Source organism: Trichosurus vulpecula, chromosome 3, assembly GCF_011100635.1.
Source record: "Trichosurus vulpecula isolate mTriVul1 chromosome 3, mTriVul1.pri, whole genome shotgun sequence".
NCBI classification, from domain to species: domain Eukaryota; kingdom Metazoa; phylum Chordata; class Mammalia; order Diprotodontia; family Phalangeridae; genus Trichosurus; species Trichosurus vulpecula.
In genome coordinates this window covers 11,426,837-11,447,236 of record NC_050575.1, presented here as the reverse complement: position 1 = coordinate 11,447,236, position 20,400 = coordinate 11,426,837, and the positions used below count along the sequence as shown (strand labels likewise).

The following is a 20,400-nucleotide window of genomic DNA, read 5'->3' as shown; positions in this document are numbered from 1 at the left end:
ATTCTGCACTCTTTTCCTTCTAGGGGAACAAAAAACACAGCTGCAATACAAAGCCCCAAGATCTAACCTCTCTATGAGCAGAAACTTGGTCAGAAGTTAGATATCAAAGTCGGTAAGAATCCCCGGGAAGCTCAAGAGATCATATGTTTATCTTGTCATGTTTGCATGTCTCATTTTCCGTCAACTCTCTTTTTCTATGTAGGTTATTATAAAATCTTTATTTCGCAAAACTTAGTGTGGATAGAATTACCGAAGATGCCTAAATCATGTAAAGTTAAAAGCTATAAGACCCCTCCCTCTGAGACCATTCATAGAGTCCAAACAGATTTTGTCTCTGTGAATTTCTCTAGAATTCTGCAAGTCATGCGTACACTTTGCATGTGTAAAGGAGACCAAGTAAACACCCGAGCAGTGTCAGAGATGTAGTTGCACTGCTTGGTCTGTTCTGCAAGTGAAGCATATTTGATATAGTTATGTGATTTTCAGTTGTGTCTGACTCTCCGTGACCTCACTGGGGTTTCCTTGGCAAAGACACAGAGCAGTTTACCATTTCCTTCTCTAGCTCATTTCACAGATCCAAGGAAATCAAGGCAAACACGGTTAAGTGACTTGCCCAAGGTCACACCACCAGGAAGCGTCCCAGGCCTGATTTGGACTGGACCCCTGGCCCAGCAGTCTATATTTATTTATTTTCAGTATCAACATTCATTTCAATAAGTTTTACATTTTCTCCCCCTCCCCCAGACCGCATGCAATCTGATAATGGGCTCTTACACAAACACATTTTCACATGCACAGAAGAATCCTAACGAATGGGAGAAACCATGAGAAAGAAACGAAAGAGCAAAGAGTCTGCTTCGCTCTGCATTCCGACTCCATAGTTCTTTCTCTGGATGTGGATAGTATTTTCCATCATTAGTCCTTGGAAAAGTTTGAGGTCCTTGCACTAGCATTGCTGTTCTTAAAAAGTAATTTAGATACTTGACTATAAAAACATGTTACAAGGCAGGGCTCCTAGCTACAGAAAAGTAACTACTTCCTTGTTTGATGTTGAAACAGAAAATAAATTCTTTTTTTTTTTTAAAGCACAATTTAACATTCTTTTAACTTATGTTTAAGGTGAAGTCCAACTGCCTACAGGATACATCTAATTCAACAGCAACCCTATACCTCAAATTCAACTTAAACCGAAGTCTTTCTTCACAAATCAGCTCCTCTTACCAAATATCCTGGGACCCATGACTGGAGTATGATTCTGGAAGAGTACAAGATATGTTAAGAAAAAAGGGAAGGAGTTCCCAGAATCGTTACATATTAAGAAGTACACTACTATAAAGAAATCAAGAAGGAGTTGGGGGAGAGGAGCACATTTGGGTGAATATCAGCAGAGGCAGAAGCAAAAGTGATAGTTATCTAGTAAATACAGGCTCAATGCAGAAAGAAGGGAAATAAATAGATGTGGATATCAGGAAACAGATCAAAAACCCTACCTGAGGCAGAGGGATGACAGAGTAGGGGTGGCCAACTTCAACCACACAGATATTTACTGGAACTATTTTTTCCCAAAGAGGGATTACTAATAATATTCAAGCTTTGCTGTTCAGTTGTTTTTAGTTGTGTCTGACTCTATGATCCCATTTGGGGTTTTCTTGGCAAAGATACTGGAGTTGTTTGCCATTTCCTTCTCCACCTTATTTAACCAGATGAGGAAACTGAGGCAAACAGGGTTAAGTGACTTGCCCAGGGTTGGTTAGTGTCTCAGGCCACATTTGAACTCAGGTCTTCCTGACTCCAGGGTCAGTGCTCTATCCACTGAGTCACCTAACTGCTTTAATGATAATTTTACCCCTCAAAAGTTCAGGAGAAATTCTATCATGGACTTGATTCATACCAATAAAGTTGCTGGGGGCAGAAATGCTGGGGGGCTTGGAAGAAAGCGGGCATAGCCTCACCTACTCTCCAGAATTCAAAGGTTTCACAGGAAGGTGGTAGTCCTTACCACCTAAATGATTCTGGGCAGCTATGACCTCTGTAGGTCTTATTTTTTTTTCCTGTAAAATGAGGCTGGATTCAACAAACTCTTGAGGTCCCTTCCACTTTTAGATCTATAAGCCTAAAAAAATACACAGGATACCAGGTGAACAAATTCTACAGGAAAACTCAGTCCAGAAGGATGTAGGGAACTGGCAAAAATGAAATCCTGAAAAGAATTTCAAAGACTATCAAAGAAGGGGGTAAGGAGAATGGTCTAAACAGACTGATGATACACACACATACACATCAATGAGCTTTTAAACAATATCCACGAATAAGGAAGTTAAGGACAGCAAAGGATCAAGACAGGAATTGCTGCTTGGAGCAGATGAAACGACAGTGAACACAATGAAGAAAAAAATGGATGCGCTCTACTCTCTAGCTTTGCCAAGAACCATCTTGGGCTAGAAAAGAAAAATGGCTAACAACACAGTATTCATGAGAAGTAAAGAAACAGAAAAGGAGTTCCTACCTGCTTTTGATGAGTTCAGATCACCAGGCCCAGGTGAACACTTCAGGGAAATAAGAACTAGGTGATGTGATAGCTCCACTGCTGGTGATTCTCAGACAAAAGTGGAGGAGAGTTGCAGGGCTGAAAAGAGGTTAAATGTACTAATTTTCAAAAACGGGAAAAGAATAGAGTCTGAAAACCACAGGGCAGTGAGCTTGACCTTGGTTCCTGGGAAAATTCTGATTACTATTGCTTAAAAGGATGGTTAATTAAAAATCTAAAAAAAGAACTAGTACTCTCAAAGAGAAAATAAGCATAGCTGGACCAAGAACAGTTCATACCAGGAGTGGGGTAACCTGCAGCCTCAAGGCCACCTGTGGCCCTCTAGGTCCTCAAGTGCAGTCCTTTGGCTGATTTATTCTGTAAAACCTGGACTCAGTCAAAAGGCTGCACCCAAAGACCTAGAAGGCCACAGGTGGCCTTGAGGCTGCAGGTTCCCCACTCCCATGAGACTAACCTAATTTTCTTTCTGAAAAGCATACTGGACTGGCAGATTGGGGAGTGCTAAAACTAGTCTACCTAAAGAATTTCGGGAGGTCTCACATTACTCTTGTGGACAAGATGGAGTAATGTGAACTGGACAACAGGACACTTAGGTAATTAACAGCTGGCTGAATGGTCAGACCCAAAGAACAGTGATTAATGGTTATCTACTTGGAAGAATGGACCAGGGACCTACAATTGGCACTATGCTATTTAATATTTCTATCAATAACTTAAGATATTAAATGCATAGCTGGCATGCTTATAAAATCTGCAGACGATCCAAAGCGGTGAGGAATAACTAACACGCTGGACGACTGAGTCAAGATCCCAAAAAAATCTCTATAGGCTAGAACGCTGAATCAAAGCCAATTACGTGAAATTTACTAGGGATAAATAGGTTCCAAAGATCAACTTCACAAGTGGAATACAGGTGAGGTATCGTTAGGAAATGGCTCATCAGCACTACAGACAACGTGAATCAGTGGTATGTGACATGGCAGTGATCAAAGGCTGCCTTAGGAGAGTCCAAATGTCTAGGACTAGGGAAAGTCTTGTCATAGCTACAAGTCAGACAATATCCTGAGCATTGTGTTCAGTTCAGCATTAATTTTACCAAGGACAAAAATAAACTGGAACACAGAGAGTACTGGTAGTGAGCGATATGGTCAAAAGCCTAGAGATCACGCTATATGAATACTGGTTAAAGGAAAAAGGGTATATTTATCCTGAAGATACGTAAAGAGAACATGATAGTGGTTTTCTATTACTTAAAGGGCTCTCACCTGGAAGAGATATTATACTTAGTTCGAGGACAGAAGAGTGGAACATGAGAGTGGAAGCTATGGAGGAACAGATATTAGTATGATTTAAAGAAAAACTTCCTGATCACAGACATCCCAAAGTGGAAAGGGCTCCCCTCAGAGGCAATAGGCTCCCTCTCATCAGGTTTTTAAGCAATAATCGCTACTCAGGGGTATATTCAACCACTAAACAAACATTTCCTATGTACCAAATACTCCGCTAGGCAATGGGGAATGAAAAGGATCCCTACTAGCAAGAAGCTTACATTGTAAAGGTGGAGACAAGTACAGGCAATTCTGCTACCATGCAACTTATGTTTTCTTCAAAATTACCCAATTATGCAAAATAAAAACCATAGGCCTTATGGGGAAAATAAGGTTAGGAGTGGAGCATTCAAACTCAGTCCCAGGGGACACAGCAGCCTCAACATCAGGAACCACAGTGTGAGACCTGGACCATTTCCACTGAGGCAGTATGTCTTGGCCACCTCTGGCCTCCCTGTAGGACAGGACCAGGGCAGGGACCAGGTCATCAATGCATCTATTCTTTGGTGGAGCATACTGGATATCTCCCAGTTTTCCCTTCCTACCTGCCTCTCCAGGCATTTACCTCTCCCATGTCCCACAGTAGCTCTCACTGTATCCTGGGTTGAAGAAGATGACCACTTCAAACACTTTCCCCCAACTGGAGCAAGATACAGGCTCTGCAACATGTCAGCAGCACCCCATTATGTCTATAGAGGTCATTTCCCACTGCCCCGCTTCATACTCTGACACTACGACAAAATCCCTAATGAGCAAACACAAAATTCTCATTACGCTCAAACTCATCCCTAATGTTACCGATCCCACTAGAACAATTTCAAAACAAGCACAACTATAGCAAAACTGAAAAAAAAAAACAAAAAAACAGTTAAATACAAGGTAGTTTCAGAGGAAAGGCTAAGAGTATTGGGAGAATGCTTGGGTTGTGTTTTGAAAGAAGAGAGGGCTTTTAGGAGATAGAGGTAAGACAAAGAGTGAAGGCTGCAGAAGCAATTCTTGGATCAGATAACTGAGCTCTGAGGTCCCTTCCAATTCTTGGATTGTGTGACTTCTGTGGAGGATACCATTGTTCTTTTCCATTTTCTGAGATTAGAAAAATAAGATTCCTTTTTTCATTCAACATATCACCACTTCTTACATGTTAGTTCACACAAGCAGCACAGCATTGGAAGTAACATTCGAATTTATTATATACTTTTAAGAGATTCACAGTTTTACATGTAATCCTTTTTTCCCTGTTTTCTGAATACGCAAAATTTCTCTTGGTGCATACTTTAAATCTAGAAAAAAAAAGTAAAAAAAAAATTTGCTATTTCCACTTTACTTTCTCTATACTTTATGTGGGACTATATACCTTAAAGGGGCTTCTAGGTGGCACGGTAGATAAAACATTGGGTTTGGAATCAGGTAGACATCTTCTTGAGTTCAAATCTGGCTTTGGACACTTATTAGCTATATGACCATGAGCAAGTCACTTAACCCTGGTTGCCTCAGTTCTCTCATCTGTAAAATGAGCTGGAGAAGAAAATAGCAAAAACCACTCCAGTGTCTTTGCCAAAAAAACAAAACAAAACAAAAAAAAAACAAAACAAAACACCAAGTGGGGTCACAGAGAGTCAGACATGATTGAAATGACTGAACATATACCCTCAAACCTGGATTAATATAATAATCGCCTAATTGGTATTCTTGCTTTCATACTATCCCATTTAAAAAACAAAAAACGAAACCCTCATCCCCTCAAAAGTGACTTTAGACAGGGAACAAGATTAACCAAACTCATCTGTAAGATATAAGATGATCTCTAACGGTACACTGAGCTCTCTGACTCCATGAACTGTCGGCAAGGCAATGGCAAGGGACTAGTTGGAGGACTAGCCTAACTTTGACTGGAGAGGTTCATCACTGCAGTTAGCTGAATGATGAATATTTTTGCCTACAGTAACTCATGAAACCATTTACCGAGATGGCAATGTGGAAATATGTCCCCCAAGCTACTAAAATTTGCATACTCTTTGAGTCTTACCACTAACAAGCCAATATCCTAAAAAAAATTAAAAGAGGAAAAGGACCTATATGTACAAAAATATTTATAGCAGCTCTTTCTTCACGGTAGCCAAAAATTTGAAAGGAAGGGGGTATCTTCCTTTTGGGGATAGCTAAACAAACTGTAGTAGATGAATATGATGCCGCAAGAAATGAAAGGAAGGCTTCAGAAGAAACTGCAAAGATCTTTATAAAATGACACAGTGAAGTAACACTAGAATGATTTATACAACTAAAAACAACTTTGAAAGACTTTAGAACTATGATCAATGTAATGATAAATCATGAATCCAAAAGAATACAGATGAAACACATTACTCACCACTCTAGAGAAAGGTGATAAAACTACAGGGTGTCCCTAAAGTCTGGACAAATAGGCAGAAATGCATATTTTGAAATATTTGGATTAACAACCTTAGCCCCCTTGACTTTTCTGGGGTCTGCTAAAGGAGAAGGTGTACTTGATGAAAATCACAGATGCAACACACGTGACTGAACGCATAAAGAGTGAATGTGCTAAAATTGACAGCAATGTGTAGTTACTGCATTGAATTCACGTGAATCTTGCAAAGCGCATCAACTTTTGCATCATAAATGATGGAAATTGTATTGAAGACATTATTTATTTATATTCCAATTAAGTAAAATGTTGTTGCAAATTTCATTCATTTCATTTCTTGAAAATATGCATTTTTGCCTATGCAAAGACTTCAGGAACACCCTGTAATATGCTGAAAGAGACATATTTTCAGACATAGACAATGTGGGAATGTGTTCTTCCAGACCATGCCATTCTTTAGGTTTAGAGGGCTTTGTTTTCTTTAACAGATTTGCTTATGAGTTAGGAGAGGAAGGTAGGTAGTAGAGGCTAATTAAAAAAAAAATTATTTTTAATGTCTCTCAGATTCATTACTTCCATTCTGTTTTCCATCTCAAGCCAGTCTACACTGTACCACTTCAAAAACATGAGTCCTACTATGTGAACCAATAATCCAAAGTCTTGGCTATCCCTAGGAAAATTCTGCAATAGTCTTGAACTTGAAGCAAGAAAGGCAGTATCATATACAAACTAAAGCATCTGGAAGATAAGACTTTTGTGGCAGACAACACTATGACAGTGGCTCTTTTTTCTGCCTCAACCGGCGCTGATAATCAAAGGATCTGAATTTACCTATTTCACTGTACCTATTAAGGAATCTTATGTGGCTCTGGGAGTTAGCTATATAGAAGTCACAGTTTTAAATCCATGGGCTTGCATGAAGTTATCAAATGAGACAATATAAAAGTGAGAAGTAAAGAGGGCCCAGGACGGAGCCTTGGGAATACCCAGTTAGGAGGTAATATGCACGACAATCCAGCAAAGGAAATTGAGTCAGCAGAAAAATATATGGCAAATTAGTAGGAAGTAGTGTCATGAAAGCCCATAAGTTATATGTAGTACTATATACACTACTATAAACTGTATTTCCAAAATACAGAAACAATAAAATTGTGGCATATGAATTTAATGATTATTACATTCTAGAGAAACTATGTGACCAATGATTGAGGGAAAGACTAAATATAATTATGGTATATGAATATAACAGAATAATATTGTGCTTAAAAGATAAATGTGAAGATTAAAAAGGGAAATTGAGAGAATAAGTACAGTGACTGTCAATGACGGCAACATCAAATAAAAACTCACGGTTACAAATGATGCTTGTAATACAACTTGTGCTACCTTACTGATGAAAAATTGTTCACATAGGTAGCATTCTGGGTAATGGCAAAATATTGGAAAAAAAATGACTGAAGAATGAACTTAATGATTATTACACTGTAGGTAATGACCAATGTAGAAGATATGTGATGTGATACACAATTTTGTCCCTCAGGCCGGTATTCTCTCCCATCTTCTCCGCCTTCTGGCTTACTTCAGGTCTCAGCTAAAATCCCACCTTGTAAGAAAAACCTCTCCTGACCCCCCTCACTGCAAGTGATTTCCCTCTGCTGAAGACCTCCAAATTACCCTGTACATACACTGTTTCCATATATTTGTTTATACGTTGTCTGCCCCATCAGACTTTTGCTTTTCTATCTCTGGCACTCAGTACCTGTGTCTGCCCCAGAGTAGGCACTTCACTTACTGACTCAACCCACACGTCCAATGAGTCGTTAAATCTCGTCATTCCCGTCACCACAACTCTCACGTGCGAGCCTGCCTTTCCACAGCCTCTACCTTGGTTCAGGCCCTCGGGGGTCCTCACCCCGGACTACAGTGAACAGCCTTCCAAGTCTTCTCCCTGCTCCCATCCATCCTCTCTGACGGCAACCTCCCTAAACTCCATGGGTCTGCTATTTCTTCAAATATAACCGCCTATTTGGTATTTACAGTTTGCCCACACTCTCTCTCCAGCCTTCTCCTCGCTCTAAGGTCCAGCACACCGGCTACACAACGATCCACCTCCCGGTCCTCCGGCGGCCCTCCGAGGACCCTGCCTCCCCGGACGCGACCTCCCCTGTGTGCTACATGTATGCGGCTCCCCCATCAGCCTATGAGCTCCCAGACAAAGCGTGCACAACACGTGTATATGTGTCTGCCTAACGACGAGTTAAGAACGCGGTCTAAAGTTTCATCGAAGACTCTTCGGGATGGAGGAGTGCAGGTAAACTGAGGTCCGGCGAGGGCAGGAGTCCGAGCCGGGCCCTCCCGCCCCAAGCCCAGCACTGAACGCCAATTTAGCTCTTCCAGAGCATTCTTTCAAACAAGAAAAAAGCCCCCCCGCCGCGGATCCGAGGGGCCCCTCCAGGAAGATGACGGCTCGGCTCAAGGTGGGCTCTAACTCCAGGCTGCATTACTCACCGCGCTGTCCGCCCAGACAAATGTAACAACTTACGGTCGATCCCCGAAACCCTTCCCTGTCGTATCTTCTAGGCAAAAACCAAAACAGAAGAGAAACCCCTGCAAAGCGGCGCTTAAAAAGCCCCCAAAAAGCCCCAAAACGTTTAGTTTGTAAAGAATCGCCCTGGACGGGGGGCTGGAGAGGATCCCGGCAGGACCGCTTCGCCAGGTGTTTCTCCAGGATCACTCGCCTCGCGGGGCCTAGCCCGGGGGCAGCACGAGCCGGGAGGGCGGTGAAGGGGCCAGATCCGGCCCCGAAGCCGATCCCGACCGCCTCGGGGCTTCTTCAGGACGGCGCCTCCGGCGGGACGTCCCCCCAACCCCACCCCGCGGACACTCTACCTCCGCCTCCCCCCCAAAAGTCTCCCTCCTCGGGAGAAGGAGGCGCCCCCGGCTCCGAGGGACTCCGGGGAGACGAGCCCGGCGCTACCACCCGGACCCCGGGCACCGAGGCCCGGCCCGGCCCGGCCCCTTCCCCGTCTCGGAGGTGTCGGCGCGCCCGAGCCCACACCCGAGGCCCGCTCTTTTTACCAACCGAGCCGCGCCGAGCAGGCCGAGCCCGCGTCGTCCCCGTTAACTGTTATCAGGGCTCTGCCGTTGCCGCACTGGGCAAGCGCCCTCCCGCGCCCAACAGCCGGGCACGCGGGGCCCCGGGTCCCGCGCGACACTCTCTCCCACCCGCACTCACCCGCCACCTCCCGAAGTCCTACTTAGCGACGTCTCTCATCGCTGACGGCGGCCATCTTGGACGCGCGATGCTAGGGAGCGGACGTCATTACGCGGCGTCCTCTTTTAGGGAAACGTGAAAAGCGGAGGAGGCAGAGGAAGAGGAGGTGGCAAAGCCTGGGCTATAGAGGGGCAGGGCGAGGAACACACCTTGTGCCCAATCAGAAGGGAGGAGGAGGCTTAAAAAGGAAAGAGCAGAGGCTTGGGGCGGGGCGACGCTAAGGGGGCTGGGTAGTGCTAGAGGAGGAGGAGTCAAAGAGCCTAACGGTCCCGCCCCCCTCTCGGAAAATGCGATTTCGCGACCAACCTAGCCTGCTAACGGAACCCCGAGCGTCAGGGGCGTGACCAGGCGCGGCAGCTCACCAATTAAATGGCCGAAGGGGCCAGTGCAAGGGTCCCCTTCCTCCAATCGCTCTTACGGGCTTGGCGAGGGCTTAGCCGGCTCTCCAGGCCTCCTGGAGCCCACCGGCTCGAAGGGCTGGGGAGAGAACGGTTGGACTGACAGCTGGATGGCGTGTGGGAATAGGGAGGTGCAACCGACCAATGAGCTCCGGCAGGGGCCGCTCCCGCGCCTCGCGGGAGGGGGGGTGGGGGGGGAGCTTCGTCGACCAATGAGCGGCGGGGGTGGTGGTCAGGGGGTGGGGCTCCCGGGGGGCTGGAGGAGCGGGGTTGGGTGTGTGGCTGCGGCGCTCTCACGGCTGCCTCCGCCCCCGGCCTCCCCCGCCTCCCCGGCCGCCGCCGCGTCCGCGGGGTTGGTTGAGGCGGACTGTGGGGTGCTGACTGAAGTGGAGGCGCCGCTGCCGCCGCCGCCGCTGCCGCCGCTGTTGCTGTTGCTGCTGCCGCCACTGCCGCCGCTACCGCTGCCGCAGCCGCCTCCGCCGCGGGAAGGAGAGAAGACGAAAGGTGAGTGGCGGGGGTGGCAGCGCCCGCTCGCCGCCCCCGCCCCACGAGTCGAGGAGGGAAGCCCCGCTCGGCCCCCGGTGCCGGGATCCGGTCCATCCCGCGCCACCCACGGCCTCCCGGGGCCTGTCTTCTCTCGGGCCGAGCGAGGAGGGCGCTGCCCCCGGGGACGGGTCCCTGCGTCCCCTGCCCTCTGAGACGGGCGGTCTGGGGGAGGGGGGGCGGGGAATGGCCGCTCGGCTCCCGCTGCTGTGACTGCTCCCGGGGAGGGGGATTGAGGGGAACGCGAAGAAAGCCTCGTTCCCCGTCCCTGCGCTTCCTTCTCCGTGGCGCTGTGGCTGTCCCCCCGCCTCTGTGTCACCATGTGTCTGTCCCCACGTCACGGCGTGTGCTGGTCTCTTCCTCCGTCACCTTGTCGGGCTATTTTCTTTACCCCTTCGCCCCCCACTCCGAGACGGCCCCCTCAAATTGCCCCATCTATCTACCCCCACCCCCCGTCACGGTGTGGGCCTGTCTCCCCACCACGTCCACCCCCGTCACGGTGTCTGGCCCCCCCATGTGTCTGTCTCCACCCCTCCTCACCACGTCTCTGTCTCTCCCTCTTACCTTCCAGTCTCTGTCCCCCCCCCCCCCCGGATTTCTAGCTCCCCCAACCTGTGGATCTCCATCCCCGCCCCCCCCCCCACCCCGTCGGGCTTTACTCCTTCTTCCCCCCGCCCGACATCCACCCCATGGGCCTGTCTATTTCCTGTCTGTGTCATTGTGTGTTCTGTCACTGTCTGTGTCTTGTGCCCCTTCCTTTCAGGTCACTGCTTGTGTCACTGCGTGCGTGTCTCGGTTTTTTCTTCCCGATTTTCCCGGGTCCCTCGGTATGGGTCTTTCCCCCCTCCTCTGGGACTGTCTTGTGTCAAAATCCCTCGTTTCAGGTAGAGCCAACTTATGTTCTTTCTTCTCCTAGTGGTCTTCCTGGTGCTGCTCCTGGGAGTAAAACCTACGGCCTAACGCTAGATTTCATACTCCATCCGCCCCCCCCCCGCCCCCCCCCTCCTGTTCCTCGCTGTGTTTCAGTGGAAGTCGCACCGTTTCCTTCCTTTCCCTCAATACCAACTCTTTAGTAAAAAAGGAAAGAAACGGCATTTTCTCATCTACTAATTCCTACTACTTTAAACAGGGTTCTTAGAGGAATATTCCCCTTTTTCCCTCCACTAAGCATTTTCAGCTAAAGGAAAGTAGTAGAAAAATATGTCCTATTTGTTCTTGGATACAAGTCCTCCTATTCCATGCACATGTCCTTACTGGGGAGGAAAATAATTTTCTTGATTACAGTCGCAGTTTACCTTTGATTTAACTGTGTGACTCTGGGCATAGACTTCTGTCCTCATCTATAAAATGAGGGGGACCTGGACTGTTACCTCCAAGATCCCTTCCCGCTCTAAAACTGATTCTATTTCCTGCCCTCTTAACTCACTGCTTCACTCTGTGCTGTCTGCTTCCTCAAATTTGGCACTCGGTAGAAAGGAGTAGCCATTGATTTGTGAGTTTTATTTCCTCACCCCCTCCACTCCTAATCAGGAAGTACCATAGTGAAATATATGAATGTTTCTACATTTCATAATTATATTTCCTCAATGAATTTCTGAGCATGATCTAGAAACTCAATGTAAAGTGAATGATTTTAGTGGAAGAGCTTTATTGTCATCCCTCCTGCTAATTAGTGATTATTATTTTGTTTTTAAATAAAAACACATTTATGTGACACCCTTTATGTTCTTTCTGTTTTTTAATAAAGTCCACGAAGGGTTTATTTTTCAAAAGAGAAATCTGTACCCTTATTTTCCCAAAACTTTTGATCAGAAATGACAATTTTAGCATCTGAGAAGCAAAGTGAATCAGTTATCAGTGACTTACCTTTAGTATTTTATATGTCATTGATATAGATACTCCCTCCAGTGGTGCAGGTTGCAATTCATCCATACCTTCTCATTCTGAGTGACTTTTGTCTGTGTGTTCTGTATATGCTCCATGAGGGGGGGCACTAGCTTATAGGGGCCTTCTCTAGGAACTTTGACAATATAGGAGTAACAGCTGCCCACCTGTTAGCTATCACTATCAATATATGATTAATCCATCTCTTTTCCTACTTGTACCTCAGTTGATACCTTTTACGCTGCTTCTTGTATGTAAATCTTCATTAGAAATATGCTGCAGCCTATTTATGCCCACCATGCTTTGAGTTGCTTTAGTGTGCCCTCAGAGGTTGTGGTATTTCTTGATTCGTATCCATAAAGTATCACCAAAAGACCAAAAGAGTTTTTGTTTTATTATGAAAAGTTGAAGTTGTTAAAAGCACCTTATCTATCGTTTCTCATATTCCATTCAACCCACTTTTTTGCTTTATTTGTAGCTGTATATGTACATAGGTAATGGGTAAGTACTCCAAATTAGTACTAAATAGCCTGGTGAAGTATTCCATTTTTCTGAAGTCCTTTTTCTTTGTAAAGAAGGTTGAGTTAGAACAGTGGTTTTCAAAGTACATTTTTTCAGGGAACTACCCAGCTTATGTAATTCATTAACACAAACTTTTCAGTGTTACTCTAGTGAACACTCTGTGGTACTCTCCCTTTCCCCTTATTTTTTTTTGCCTGCCCTATTCCATTCTCTGATCTCAATTTAAAATTGTTAATCCAGTTCTTTCCTGAAATGATAATCTGCACTGTAAAAAGAAAGTTATCTACTGTACTTTTCCTTTCTTAAAAAAAAAAAGCCCTGTTATGCGTATCTTTTATTGGTGGAACAGTAATTTGTGATGAAGGGGGGATGTATATGATATGAATAGTTTGTTAACTTCAGTTAATAAAATGTCAGCATCTATCCTTCGTTTGGCATGAGGTTTCTCATGCCTTTCTGTTGACAATGACATTTGGACCAGTCTAGAATTATGACCAAACTTACATTTTAGTGGTAACTGGAAAATGAAGAGGAGGTTTTATATGTAAGGAGCCTTTTCCTTCCTTATATCTAACCAATGGAGTGTAAAACTTCTACTTCTTGACATCTTAGTCTAAGGTATGATAAGGTATGATGCGTTCCATGCCTTTGTCTTTGAAGCACCTTGTTCTTTCATTGGAGGAGCATGAGGTTTAACTAAAAGAAACCCTAGTTACATTTAACCAGCCTCTTAACAGCAAATACTACCATAAGTCTTTGCTAAGTATGAGTCAGTATGTGTGATCTACATCCTATCTTATAGCTTCCTTCAATTACTTTTTATTAGATAGGCTCTTCATATGAAATTTGTGTCATGCCAAGTCAACTAGCTTTTATTTAGTGCCTGCTATGTGCCAGGCCCTGAGGATACAAAAAAAACCCAAAAGCAATCCTTGCCTTCAAGAAGCTCACAGTCTAACCAGAAAGATAACATATAAGCAACTTTGTTCAAGAAAGATACATAAAGGATAAATTGGAGGTAATCTCAGAGGGAAGACTTAAAGATTGTGGAGGACTGGGAAGGCTTTCTTGCAGAAGTAGGACTTGAAGGAAACCAGGGAAGCCAGGAGATGAGGAATAGCCAGTGAAAACACTGGGTCTAGAGATGGAGTGTCTTGTGGGAGCAACCAGGAGACTGTTCTCTGATGTCTAGGTTTTATGAATCTTTCTTTTTTCCCAAGTGTTTGTCTTACCATCTTTTAATAGAAAGTCTTTCAGTTTCAAAAACTGACTGGGTGAGCTCTAGCTCCTCTGCAATGTGTCTTTCTGTTGGTGGTAGGAGGAAGTTTAAAGGAAAAAGTCCTTTTGTACTGTTAAGGCCAGACCTGTGATTTCCCTGGTATAGGGAACTCCCTTTGAGAAAATCGCCACCAATGTAGGTTAGTAAGTGCTCTGAAATTTACAGTCTTACCCTTGAGAAGAAGGAACTAGACAACTTCTAAGTCCCTTCTCAGCTCTAGAACTGATCTTACCTGAAGGTTAATTGAGAAGTTAAGAGTCAAATAGCTAGCATGCATCTGAACCTAGGTCTTTCTGACTGAATCATGCATGCTCTGTACCTCCTGTGCCTACTGTAGCCAACTTGTATTAACTACTTCAACTCAGGTATATTCAAATAGGATTAGGAATAATTTTGCTAATTTTTGTATAAGCATATTGCACTACTTAACTTTTTTTCATTTTTGCCTACTATGAGATTGGATGCTTTTCTAGCAAAATAACTACTTTTGATGTGTATTAAGCTAGGACAGCCAGTAAATTTTGCATTTGATTTCTGTGGAGAAACTTTGTTCAACTGCTTCATTATTTTCTCAGGCCAGAGAGCAGTATACAAGAGAGAATCAATACATAAATCAGACTTAACAAGTATTAGACACTTACTATGTGCTAGTGAATATAAATTTTCACTTTTCATAGATATTCATTATTACTTGAGAGGCAGGATGGGTGTAGTGGTTAGAGAGCTACCCTCAGAGCCTGGAAGCCCTAAGTTCACCAACTGACAGATACTGCGTGTGTTGCCTTGGGCAAGTCACTTTAACTTCTCTGTTCTCTAGTAAGCAGCTCTCCAAGCTTAAGTTGCCAATAAGGTGCTATGTGCATTGATAGTGGGGATTCCTTCACCTATACCAAATGAAAGCACATATATCCATTTCCTATCCCTGTCACTATTTAATATTTCTCTGATTCTGAAGTAGAAAAGTTAGCAACAATTTTGTTTCCATGACAAATCGATTTTGAAGGCCTGTTAATTCGTCTTCCTTTTGTACTTTGTAGGTCCCACACAGAAGAGTAAATTGATATTTTTTTGCCTCTGCTTTCCTTACATTGTTGCTTTCTTGTTTCTAAAATGAGCTTATACTCATACTCAGTTTTGTTTGTTTGTTTTTGGAGAGGGGAAAGCAGGGTAATTGGAGTTAAGTGACTTGCCCAAGGTTACACAGCTAGTAAGTGTGTCAAGTGTCTAGGCTGTATTTGAACTCAGGTCCTCCTGATTCCTAGGCCAGTGCTCTACTCACTGTGCCACCTGGCTGCCCCTATACTCAATTTTGGAGGTACATTTTATTACTTGAGTAAATGTGAGTTCTAGACCAATGATGCCTGGCTTTTATATTCTTAAAGTTATACTTAGTTTTGCTTTTTGTTACATTTATGGATGTAGAATAAGTATATTCAGTTGAAGAAACATTTATTTGCCTACCAGGTACAGTGTTCTATGGCTTATTATTTAAAAGGAGCTCTGTGAACTGGTTTTCTTGATTTTTTTTATTTCTCTTTGGCATACAAATGTAAAAATGCACCAAAAATAACAACAAAATTTGAAAACTTAGTTAATATCAATAGAAAAGTATTTTTAAATGCGCAGTTCCTTCAAGTTTTGAAAAAAATTGACTGCCTCAAAGAAGACCCCACTATGTTTAAACCTCCCAGTATTCTACATTGAAAGCTATTTGGTTATCCAGATCACATTTCCATTTGATGGAAAAAATTTGTGTTAGAATTTTGGTGTTACAGTAGCAAGTCTTGACCTTAGATTTTGGGGAGGTATGGCTATAATACTTAATTGTGTGACTGTGGGTAGACTGTTCTTAGCTTGGAATGTTCCTTCCCATGTCACATGATCGTTCTAGGGAAAATACTTGGTAAACTTTAAAGCATCATGTGAATGGGAGTTTATTTTTTTGTCCAAACTTGTGATTTCTTCAATGATCAGGTTGATCTAGGTCAGTGGTTCTCAATTTTTTTTTTCTTTTTTTTTGGTTTCAGGAGCCCTTTACACTTTTGAAAGTTAGTGAGGACTTCACTAACCCCCTGCCTGAAGAGCTTTTATTCGGGCTCTATCCAGGAGTATACTGTTAAGTATTTAACAACTGGCTCTTTGTAGGAAAAAAAAAGTACATACAACACACTTAAGTTTAATCTTAAATTAATGTTATCAATATTTTCTCCCTCACTTTCTTATGTCTAGACTGTCACCAAAACAACAAATAGGTGTTTGTCTATTTCTAAGGTTCTATTTCTACTCATACTGAAAATTTAACAGTTGGCAAAGTTGGTACAAGCTAGATCCAGCACACCTCTGATTATATCTATCAGTATTTGCCATGTGAGAAATTATGATCTCTTAGTATTATTGTGAGAAAAGTCTTGACCTTTTGGACCCCCAGAGAGGGCCTCAGAAATCCCTGGAGCTCCCAGGCCGTGCTTAAGAACCGCTGATCTCAGATGAACAGAATAGATAAATACAGTAATAGTACTAAAAACAACAATAATAGGATTTCTGGAGCGCTTCATGGTTAGCAAAGCCCATCGCATGTGATGTTGTGATCCTCATAATGACCCTGCACATTGTACAGAGGGAGAAATTCACACTTGGAGGTTAAGTGACTTGTTTGGAGTCACATAACTGCTAAGTGTCTGAGAGAGGATGAAAACTCAGGTTTTCCTGATTCCAACTTAGGCCTCTATCTGCTGTGTGACCTAGCTGCCTCTATGATAGAGGTGCCAATTCAAAAAGTAATGAAATAGAGGGGAAATTTACTAAAACCAAACACTCTAGCATCACCTTTATTAGACTTTTTGGTTTTTCTCCCTTTCTAATCCCTGATATTTGAAATTTTAGTCTTTAAAATAGCTGTTAACATAGTTATGTGATTCAGCATTAATTGAGGATCTTAGTATCCATTTGGAACTACTAAACAACTGAAGACTATACAGTTTTAAAATATATTCTCACTAAAAACAGTATTTATTAAGTGCCTACTGTATGCCACACACTCTATTAAGTCTGGTGATGCCAAGGCAAAATGTTTTTCCTCAAGAAACAGTCTGGGGATGGATGTGGGGGGTAACAAGCTGTGTGTAGGATAAATAGGAAATCATTTATGGAAGAAAGGCACTGGAATTCAGAGGGATTAGGAAAGGCTTCCTGTACAAGGTGGAATTTTAGTTGGGATTTGAAGGAAGTCAAGGGATGGAAATGAGGAGAGGGAGCTTTCCAGGCTTGAGGGACAGCCAGAGAAAATGCCAGGATCTGAGAGAGAGTGTCTTGTTCTTGGAACAAGGAGGTCAGTGTCACTGGATCAAAGAGTACATATGTTGGGGGATAAGGTTTAGGAAGACTGGAAAGGTGATGGGGTGCTACGTTATGTAGGGCTTTGAAAACCAAACAGGATTTTGTATTTGATCTGGAGATGAGAAGGAGCCACTGGAATTGAGTATTGAGTATGGGGGAGATATGGGTGGACCTGCGTTTTAGGAAAATCACTTTGGCAGCCAAATGGAGAATAGAATTGAGTTTGGAGAGACTTAGGGCAAGTAGACCCAATAGTAGGTTGTTGCCATGGAGAGGTGATGAGACCCTGTGCTAGGAAGGCAATTGCATCGGGCTAGAAAAGGGGGTTGTATTGGAGAGCTGTTGCAAAGGTGAAATCAAGACACCTGGACAACAGATTTTGGGTAGTAACATTCATAATCAAATAATTTGAACGAACAATTTCAGCTGATTCCAAGGTGTTTAATCTCCCTGTGTCACAATCTTTTCAGGGATAAAATGAAGCAGGCTGAATTAAATCATTATTTGTAAATAGATGAAACTGTGAAAATTTACCTTTTTCTGTGTTGGGTATTTACTTGAGGTCTCAGACTTTACAATTTGTGAGTACCATTGTAGCACTCAGGTTTCTGTTATCTCTCCTCCTTGCTACATGGCTAGCCCACTTCTTTTTAAGATCAAACATTTTCAGGATGGAGATTTCACACCATTCCTTATATGTAGGGCATTGTTGGGAATATACTATAGCCTGGTTGGTGGTTGTTCCTTCATTCTTGAAGAGGACCAAAACTACAGGGGATGCTATAATAAGAGGTTGGTTGGCCCTACTTCTACCTGAAATTGGGCCACTTGAAGCTTCTCAAATTGACAAGGCTTTTTGTTGTTGCTTTTTTGTTGTTGTTGGGAGGTGAGGGAGGACTTTCCCAGGGACTGGGCTGAACCTAGAGGAGGTGCCACTCAAATTAATTTAGTCCAAATGGCTACTGCTCCTGCCATTCTTGTAAACTTTTGCCTTTGTCACTACCTATAAGCAGCCAACACTTTGTCGGTTGTCTAAGCAAGCAAGCAAGTTTCAATAACCAAAAGTACACATTAGCCTATAGCCATCATCTCTGGGATGTTTTAGAGAGAGTGCATATCCTGCCCTGTTTGTGTGTATCAGCTGCAGGAATCCACGTTTCCCCAAAAGTATGAGAAAACTTGTATTGATATAGCTTAAAGCATTCAATGTATCTCCAACTCATGGAAAGTAAAGCCACTTTTGTTAGGATTTAGAGAGATTCGGTATTTTGCCCAGCATGACACAGTGAGTTCATATAGCAGTGTGGGAATATGTCATTGACTTCCTTATTTACTGTCTGGCCGGAGATCCATTGCTAATGTTCTTAACATGACTATGAGTCATTAAAAGCTAATAAAGGTACAATGTATGTTTTTGTGTATTAGGAATGAATGTGTGATTGGAACATTCTATCATCTCCTGAAGGGTGTTGTAATTAATATGGAGAAACTCTGGCTTTCCTTTTAGAAGACAAGGAAAAGAAGAATACAACCAAAGTAGCCAAGTCTTCCACTTCTCCTATTGATTAGAACAGGGTAATGAAGACTGTATCTCTTTTCTGTGTTACTTCAGTACTTTCTTATTCAGTAATAGGTTGTTTTGGGTCAGGTGGCTCAGTGGTCAGCTTAGAGTGCTGACCTTGGAGACTAGAAGATTCGTCTTTGTGAGTTCAAATCCAGCCTCAGACACTTATTGTGCCTTGTGACTTTGGGCAAGGCACTTAATCCTATTTGCCTCATTTTCCTCATCTATAAAATGAATAGAGGATGAAATGGCATACCACTCCAGTGTCTTTGGCAAGAAAACCCCAAATAGGGTCAAAAAGAGTTCAGACATGACTGAAAAACAACTGAATTACAATAGGTTGTTTTATACAGGCATCATGAGTACCCGGGGAGCTACCTCACTACGCCTTGATTAACCCAGGAAAGAGGCTTATAACTGGATGAAAATGTGGGAATTCTGGTCCTTAAAGCAGAGCTGTGTAAATAGAACCCTTTTATGATTTGCTGAATTACCCACAATCCTACCAGGGTATTTAACCATCCAGGTCCTAACCTCAAATCACTAGAGACCAGACTGTGGTTAGCAATGACTGACCAAAATGTTGTAGATGAGCTACTTTAGATCAACAGATATTCAGAATCTGTGTGCTTAACCTGGTTCTATGTACAGATGTGTGGGATATAAGCAGATTAGAATGTTTGGGGAAGGTCTAGGAGAGATCATTCTTTTTTTTTTTTTTTGCCAAATATATACATTTTTTCTTTCATTCTTCCTCAGTTCCTTGCCCTAACCTAGGAGTCTGTTAAGTACCGTAGGGATATTGATGCTTTGCTGCCCTTCCCCAACTACTTAAATGAAATTTATTGCTTAGCAACTATTTTCTGTACACTACAAAGACAAAAAAATATAGTTCTGGGACATATATTTCATGGAACACCAGCCTTTAGACAATAAGAGTTTTTCTAACTCTGGGACCAACATCTTTTAGGATGTTGATGAGAAATGTTTAGTTGAACCAGAGTTCTGTATCCAAATCAAAAAATTTTAAAAATCTTGAAAGCAGTTTCTTGTTCCCTGAAGACAAATTGGCGATAGCATTATGTCTTAGAGAATGGCAACTCGATGGAAAGAATGCTAAATTTGGAGTTAAAGAACCTGGATTTGCATCCTGGGCTTGCTCCTTATAGTCATTGTGTGAAATAATGGGGTTGAACGAGATAATTTCTAAGGTCCTTTCTAACTGTGAATCCTGTAATTCTTTGACTTTTTAATTAGAGCTGTTTTATAGTATCTTCACTAGGAATGACCCTATGTCAGTGTTACTGAAGAGAAAATTCTTGATTTTGGGGTGGAAAA

General features: G+C 43.0%; 2 protein-coding genes across 4 annotated transcripts in view; one reads left to right on the top strand and one right to left on the bottom strand.

Moving 5' to 3' along the window:
* Nucleotides 1-9,694, bottom strand: part of CCNK (cyclin K) — a 37,869-nt gene extending 28,175 nt beyond the window's left edge. The window contains exon 1 of one of the 2 annotated variants that reach the window (XM_036748003.1): nucleotides 9,498-9,694. The gene's annotated coding sequence lies outside the window, so the exon portion shown is untranslated. The remainder of the gene's footprint in view (nucleotides 1-9,497) is intronic. The other variant, XM_036748005.1, reaches the window with a different exon arrangement.
* Nucleotides 9,695-10,120: 426 nt separating this feature from the next.
* SETD3 (SET domain containing 3, actin histidine methyltransferase) overlaps nucleotides 10,121-20,400 on the top strand; it is a 135,487-nt gene continuing 125,207 nt past the window's right edge. The window contains exon 1 of one of the 2 annotated variants that reach the window (XM_036748002.1): nucleotides 10,121-10,438. The gene's annotated coding sequence lies outside the window, so the exon portion shown is untranslated. The remainder of the gene's footprint in view (nucleotides 10,439-20,400) is intronic. The other variant, XM_036748001.1, reaches the window with a different exon arrangement.